Source organism: Syngnathus typhle, unplaced genomic scaffold, assembly GCF_033458585.1.
Source record: "Syngnathus typhle isolate RoL2023-S1 ecotype Sweden unplaced genomic scaffold, RoL_Styp_1.0 HiC_scaffold_27, whole genome shotgun sequence".
Lineage (NCBI taxonomy): Eukaryota > Metazoa > Chordata > Actinopteri > Syngnathiformes > Syngnathidae > Syngnathus > Syngnathus typhle.
Genome location: NW_026871933.1, coordinates 40,397 through 48,478, shown reverse-complemented (window position 1 = coordinate 48,478; position 8,082 = coordinate 40,397). Strand labels below are relative to the sequence as shown.

At 43.6% G+C, this 8,082-nt stretch overlaps 1 non-coding gene across 1 annotated transcript; it reads right to left on the bottom strand.

The window, feature by feature from the left end:
- Positions 1-2,074: 2,074 nt before the first annotated feature.
- Positions 2,075-2,146, bottom strand: trnaq-cug (transfer RNA glutamine (anticodon CUG)). Its single transcript has one exon. It is a non-coding gene; the product is annotated as a tRNA-Gln (tRNA).
- Positions 2,147-8,082: the final 5,936 nt, after the last annotated feature.

Genomic DNA, 8,082 nt, shown 5'->3' with positions numbered 1-8,082 from the left:
ACATAGATGCAATTGGAATGCCAAGAGGGGTTCCTAGTGAATACAAATTAGTAGACCAAATTGCGGCAGGATGGGAGTCCTCCATTTGCTGGTGGTGTACGGTGAACAAGAACGTAGACAGAATAAATTACATCCACTACAATGTGCAAAAATTGGGCAATTGGACACAAGCGGGGCTTGAGGCAGTGCATGAACAGCTAGCCACAACCTCCCTAATGGCATTCCAGAACCGTATTGCTCTTGATATGTTGTTGTCTGAGAAAGGAGGGGTCTGCGCAATGTTCGGAGAACAATGCTGCACCTTCATCCCCAACAACACCGCCCCTGATGGGAGCCTGACGAGGGCTATTGCAGGCCTGCAATCCCTCAATGCAAGGATGAAAGAGCACTCTGGTGTGGACACATCAGTCTGGGACAAATGGATGGATGTTTTTGGGAAGTATAAAGCCCTTGTGTCCTCAATTTTGATATCAGTTGCAGTATTTGCTGCTATACTCACCTTGTGTGGATGTTGTTGTGTTCCTTGCCTGCGTGCTCTGTTTAACCGTCTCATCACTACAGCAATATCGCCCATGGAGGACAAGATGGCTCGGATGTACCTAATGTCTGAGCGCCAAGATGATAGCGATGACGATGATAATGATGTCGATGACGGGATTTGTACACAGACGCTAGAGGACTTTTTCCCCGATCCATGCGATTCTGAATGATGACGACGCGACGTTTATCCTTTGAGTGTAAACATATTTGTTTTCATAAATGTGATCCGACAACTGAAAATCGAGAGAAGTGGTTGTTTACGGTGATGTGAGGATTTGAGCAAATATGTGATAAACAGGAGGGAAATGTTAGAATAATTAGTTTTGCTGAAGCGCTGGTCGGCCTGGAACCGAAGGTCACATATCTTCGGTCAAGTCAACATATGTGCCTTATGAGCCTTGGGGGAGTCCTTATACTCCCTTCCTTGTCTTATCTGTGAAGAGGCCCTCACTAGTTAGAAACAGAACACCTTTGTTCTTTGTTCTTTGTTAGTTCAATAGAAGTCCTTTCTCTGTTAATTGTTTTGTCCAAGACAGTTTTTAGTTATCCCATATTTACTCAATGTTTGTTTAAGTAGACTTCATGCAAGTTATCTCACATCTACTTAACGTTTGTTAGAGTGTTTGCACGAGAGGTATCTGATTATTTACTTATTATTATTACTATTGTGTGAAATGTAGCAAGAAAGTCTAGAGCATTGTTTTACAGAGACACGGCATCCAGGTTTAGAGATTGCAGCCTGGAACGAGGCTGCCAACCATCTAAGAACAGACTCTGCATTCCTGGGGTCACGAATCGGCCAAGGCCATGCGGCCTCGCACCACACAACATTATTAGCTAGCTGAAACAGCGTTGCTACAGACACACTCTCCCCTCCCTTTAGTGTAGCAACGCCTCTTGTAACCAGGGCAACCCAATATAAAAAGAGGAGATGACGGTAGGGCAGGTCAGAATTAGTGGAGGACTGTGAACTGGGCCCTCTACCTAATTCTCCTCGCGAGCAAAAGAATACTGGTTGTCTTCTCCTCTTTGTTTCCAGCGTGTAAATAAATGTCTGATGGTATTTAGACCTGACAATTGCGCATATGAAACTGGTGGGATTCGGTACCTCCAACAAGGAACCACTGCTCTAAACACTTCCGAAAGCTTCCAATGAGAGTGTGGATTCTGGTTGAAGGAATATTGGACCATTCTTCTTGACAAATCGTTAACTCCAATAAACTTCATTTCACTTCGCAAATATCACTGTGTCTGTCTGCTATATGATATATTTAACTGAAATTGCTGATGCGAACAGCCAAGGATTTATAAAGAAAATGTTGAAATTGATTGGGGCGCCCAAACCTTTGCATACGACGTATATGTATATGACCAAAGATTTGAGGTCCAACCGGGACTAAAACTTTGATCACTGGATTCAGAGTGTAGAGCGCTCATGGAACCCTCAGGTGTAGGGAAGCATACAATTTCATGGGGCAGCACACAAGCTATCACCATTTTGCAAATTTTTCCCAGCTAAATGACAAATTATTTGAGGTCCCACCGAGACTTGAACTCAGATCACTGGATTCAGAGTCCAGAGTGCTCACCATTACACCATAGAACCCTGGCAGTGACAAACGGAGGAGCATAATTTTTCTTAGCACAATGCACTAACTAAGGTCCCCATTTTACGAAATTGACAGAAGTAGTGGAGGCAGGGCTGACACACTCATAGGGCTGTCCACAAAGTACTGAATTGGAATTTCCAATTGTTTCATGTAAATGACTACAAATTGGAAGTTCCACCAAGACTTGAACTTGGATTGCTAGATTCAGAGTGCTCACAATCACACCATGCCAACATTGACTAAATGATTGATTGATTGATTGATTGATTGATTGATTGATTGATTGGTTGATTGAACATTTATTGATCCCGGGGGTGGGGAAATTCAGGCCCAATCAGAATCCATACCACAGAGCGGGTATACAAAAGACACAGAAGGCATGAGCGCAACTCAATAGGCTCTCATAAGGCTGCCACACAACAGCGCCACAAAGAAAGCCAGTAAGTGCGAAAGATAAAAGCCATCAAAGCAAAGGAAAAAAAGTAACAGCGGCCAACCAGCACCCCTCAATATCAAAGAACACCCCAAAACACACAAAATAGCCTCCATGGGGTCCATAAACAGGTGTAAGGACAGTCCAATTCAACGGCGCCCAATGGACCGTGGTCGTGAATTGGTGAAAACATCACAAAACAGGCAAACGTGTGAGCAGCGTCCTGGGCACGTGCAGATGGACACCACGGGGCTAGCACGGCGAAAGTCGTTGGTTCCGACGAGCACGAGGCTGCGAGGCCAAGGCGAGGGACCCGTCAGCACCGGCCGGATAAGCAGGAAGCCGTCGTAGAGTTACGCCGGTCTCAACCGATTACTCGGTAATCCAGAAGAGCATTAGCTTTAAAACCATCCAAGATCTAAAGTAAGTTCCACCGGTTGACATTGTAACTCGGAGAACATGTGATTACTTTATCAAATACTATATGGCTCCTGTTTGCCGAGGTGTCCCTGGCACACTTTGCAAAGCAGACAACACTGACAAATAGATTTAGAAAATGTTGTTTCCACCCAGTCTCAAACAGGGGGTGTTTCGCGTCTTAGAAGAACATGATGACCACTACGCTATGGAAACTGCTGTGAAGTCCAAAGCATTTTGAGAAGCCTGGCAAAAGTTCAACAAAAGTGAGTGAGGAAGAAAGCAGGCACTTATAAACTTTTTGATTTGCTTTTCAAAACTGTGCCAGCAAAAGCAATTTTTCCATACAAAGAAATAAACACGTCGGGGAATTGAAGCCCGATTTGCCGAGCCCAGGCTGCGTCGTTTCGCTAAAGGGTACCTGATTTGAGACTGGGTGAAAACCAGGTTTCGCACTTTTGTTTAACTTTTGCCAGGCTCTTCAAAAGGCTATGTGTCAGCGCAGTTTCCATGGTGTAGTGGTTATCACATTCCCTCACACGCTGAAGGTCCCTGGTTGGAAACAAGTCTTATGATCCTTTTGATTTTAGACTCCGCGTCGGGGAATTGAGCCTCAGTTTGCCGAGCCGAGGCCGTGAATAGTATAGCTAAAACGGCCTGTTGCGTTTTGTTCAAGGTGTCCATCGTTAAGCAAGGAAAACAAAAATGTGGAGTAACAGTTTTTGTAACAGATATTAGGTTTTTTAATGGCAGTCAGTGCACAAGGCACTTCAGCAGATGAAACAACAACGTCAAACTTCAAATCAGAAGGCTTTATACTGACCAAAAGCAGGAACTAGGAAGGGAACGGAAGGGAAGGATAAGGTCTGTTCTGTTATCACCTGAATGTCCTGTTATATACTGACTGTTTTGTGACTATGTGTCATGGAACTTAACTGAGCTCTGTGTGCCGTGTCTGTGCTCACTGCCTATGTGTAAGTGAAAGTCACAAAGCTCTGTGTGCTGTGTCTGTGCTCTGATTGAGCAACTATGTTTGGGTAAATTATTTACACATTGATTGATATGTTTGTATAAACTAATAGGAGTATCTGCATATTGCTGTTGCTCCCTCTTCAGGCCCTAAACTGATCGGCATTCAATTCCATCCATTCCGTCCATTATCGGTACTGCGAGGGGTCGCAGGCGTGCTGGAGCCTATCCCAGCAGTCATCGGACAGTAGGCGGGGGACACGTTATAACTGGTTGCCAGACAATCGCAGGGCACACAGAGACAACAATCATTCACACTGGCACTCACACCTATGGGCAGTTTGGATTACTAAATCGGCTGACCAAGCATGTTTTTGTGATGTGGGAGGAAAACCCGGAGAACCTACAAACTCCACACAGGGAGCACCAGATCACAAGTCAAAAGTCCTTACATGATACAAATGGATTTGCTTTCATGTCGAATCGTATGCTTTGCATGTTTGAGTGGGGATTTGGGGAGGTTTCACCAAATGTGAATAAATGATGGAGTAACCGTAAAGATCTCAAATAGTGATGGTTCGGGTGCGCTTGGTGCCCAGCAGCCCTCACCTTTGGTCCAGTAAGTAAGGTGCACCACTCTAGCAGATGTTTCCATAGTGTAGTGATTATCACGTTTGCCTAACACGCGAAAAGTCCCCAGTTCGTGACTGGGTAGAAACAGTTTCGTTACATTCCGATTGGTAGCGAATATGACATGGACCTGAGGACTGCATTTCAGTGATTATTCTGATATCATAGCCGGTTTGGACGTGTCCTTTCAGAGTCATAATTGTGTGTCTACCGCTGCCAGGCCTAAAAAAAAAAATGGGAACGCCTAAGGGAGTTTCGCCAAGATGAATTAGGAAGAACTTTATGAAATAAAGTTGATGTTGAAACGTAGTTGGACGTAATGTCTGGAAGCTTGTGTTCAACAGAAGGCTGTTTGGTAACAAAGTCAAAGTCAAATTTATTTATATAGCACATTTCATACACAGAGGCAATTCAAAGTGCTTTACAAAACAAATTATTGAAAGCAGGTGAAGCAATGCATAGCATTTATTGTATTTTCCGCCCTATAAGGTGCACCTAAAAACCTAAATTTTTATCAAAAGTCGACAGTGCGCCTTATAGTCCGGTGCGCCTTATATATGGATCAAGTGATGAATTTGTTGATCCATACTGGTTGTACACAGTGCTCTGCCACAATGTTTTAGTACGTTTTAGTACGACTAGTAAATTACAAGGTCGCATCGCTTCCCAACATTACGGTAACTGTAGTCAGGGGCCGTCACCGAATAGCTGTTGTGCCCGCGAGGCTATTTCATGTCAAAATAGGCTGCTCTGTTCATGTTTCGAGTAAATCTACGGATCGATATGGAGGGGAAACATAGGTAAGTAGTACCAATGCGTTAGATCGAACTTTAGTCAGTTCTGATCATTTTATAGGAGATCGTTTGAGAAACGCGATTGTTTACACTTTACTGAGGCTCATGGGAGATTGCGAGCTGAGGCTCATAGGAAATTGCGAATGGCTAATGCTATAACGATAGCTGCTATACGCGTGAGGCTACTTCATGTCAAAATAGGCTGCTCTGTTAATGTTTCGAGTAAATCTACGGATCGATATGGAAGGGAAACATATGTAAGTAGTACCAATGCGTTAGATCGAACTTTAGTCAGTTCCAATAATTTTATAGGAGATCGTTTGAGAAACGCGATTGTTTACAGAGGGCTCATTGGTTATTGGCTAGTGGGTGCATACCGCAACCCTAGTCAACCTCAGTTTGTTGCAGTAAAGCTTCTATTTTATGCGCCTTATAGTTCGGTGCGCCTTATATATGGACAAAGTTTTAAAATGGGCCGTTAATTGAAGGTACGCCTTATACCCCGGTGCGCCTAATAGGGCGCAAAATACGGTACATAAATTCATTTAAAAAAAATAGATTACAACGTCATTGATAGATTATAGAACAGAATCACATCAGGTCAGAGCCTGGCATAAATTCATTTAAGAACATCTAAGAACATTTTAGATTATAATAAACAAACAGAAACAAAAACAACATCATTGCTTTAGAAGCAGCTAGAAAGTAAAAGAGAATAAAAAAGTTTGAAGTTTTATTTAGATGAAGTTTAGATTTAAAGATGGGTAGGGTAGGTGTTAGGGTGGTGCTCACTCTAACTTATTTTGCAAGAACCACACAGGAGTCAAGTAAGTCATTTTAAACATCTGCAGGCGGAGAGTCCATTCATAGCTGTGGTTACAGCGATGGTCGAATGGAGGTCTGACTCAGGCCTTTTCAGGTGCATATTTATTGAGAGAAAAAGAGTGGGGTTGAAAGTGGGGGTGTGGGAACACACAGGAGGGGGTGAAGCCGCTCCCCTGCTGATCAAAGCATAGCAGGGGGCCTTTTACGACTTTCTGTAAACAAAGCAACTTTGATTGCTTCCTCCGCGTCTAGTCAATCAGTTGAAAAGATCTTAGCACTTTGGTCAACTACTTTTGTCTAGACAGGACAAGCTAGTTAAATTATTACAGGTTACATTACAACATAATCATACGATAAAGATATTCTGCAAACCCTAACAGTAGGGGCAGATCTAATGTCCTCTGGGAGTTTATTCCAGCTATGGGGGGCATAATGGCAAAAAGCAGCTTCACCATGTTTTGTTTTGTACCTGGGAACAATTAGCAGGCCTGTTCCCGATGACCTAAGTGATCTAGAAGGTTCATAGTGTTGGAGCAGTTCAGAGAGGTATTTTGGCCCTGGCCCATTTAGAGATTTATAAACTATTAGCAGAATCTTAAAATCTATTCTATGGCATACTGGTAGCCAGTGTAGGGACTTGAGTATTGGTGAAATGTGTTCTGCTTTCTTGGTTCTTGTTAGAACTCGAGCAGCAGCATTTTGAATGAGCTGTAGTTGTTTCATAGCTTTCTTTGGTAGGCCTTCGAAGAGGCTGTTCCCGTAGTCCAATCTGCTAGATATGAAGGCATGAATTAATTTTTCAAGATCTTGTTTGGATGTATAGCCTCTGAGCCTTGCTATTTTTTTTAGCTGGAAGAAGGCACATTTTCAATAATAATGCCAAGAATTTGTACTTGTTCCTTTTGTTTAAGGGCTAGGGATTTTAATTGAGCAGTGACTTTGAGCCTTTCTGCTTTAGCGCCAAAGACAATTATCTCTGTTTTGTCCTTGTTTAGTTGGAGGAAATTCTGGCACATCCAGTCATTTATTTGCTCAATGGTTTGGTATAGTGTATTTATAGGGGTATAGTCATCCGATGAGAGGGCTATGTAAAGTTGTGTGTCATCTGCGTAGCTGTGGTAGGCTATGTTGTTTTTTGGAGTATTGGGCCAATTGGGAGCATGTAGAGATTGAATAGGACCGGATTTAGGATTGAGCCTTGGGGTACCCCACATGTCATATTGGTCAGGTCAGAGATGAAATTGCCGATAGAGATAAAGTAGTTCCTGTCTTGCAGATAGGATCTGAACCAGTCAAGAACCTTGCCGGAAAGACCCACCCAGTTTTCCAGTCTGTCTAATAGAATTTCATGCTCAACCGTATTGAACGCAGCACTAAGGTCTAGTGCAGGGGTGGGCAAACTACGGCCCGCGGGCCACATCCAGCCCACGGGACCGTTTAATCCGGCCCGCCAACCCTGAACAAATTGTATTATTAAACTTTTTTTTTTTTTGGTCATTTTGCCTGCAATGACTGCGTTTCCCCAGTAGATGGCGAAGCGCTCGCATGCGCATTTACTACCAGAAGCCGTGTCAGAAAGCTCGGTGCACACTCACAAGTGCGTGTACGTACTCAGTAGTACGGACATGGCGCACTCTCGCTCTATTCGTATCAGTCCCGAATTTAGAGCGTGGGCTATGACGACAGCATTCTTGTAATTCGCGCGCTGAGCTTTCAGATGCAGTTTTGCGCTAAAGCCAGCCACAAACCTTCCCCTGGAATCTTTCCATTAAAATGAGTCCCCCAAGGAAAAGCAAGGTGAACACAGTGCCGAGCGTTTAAAAGAGTCGCCAATTTGGCCCGACGTACGCAACGTGACGTTATT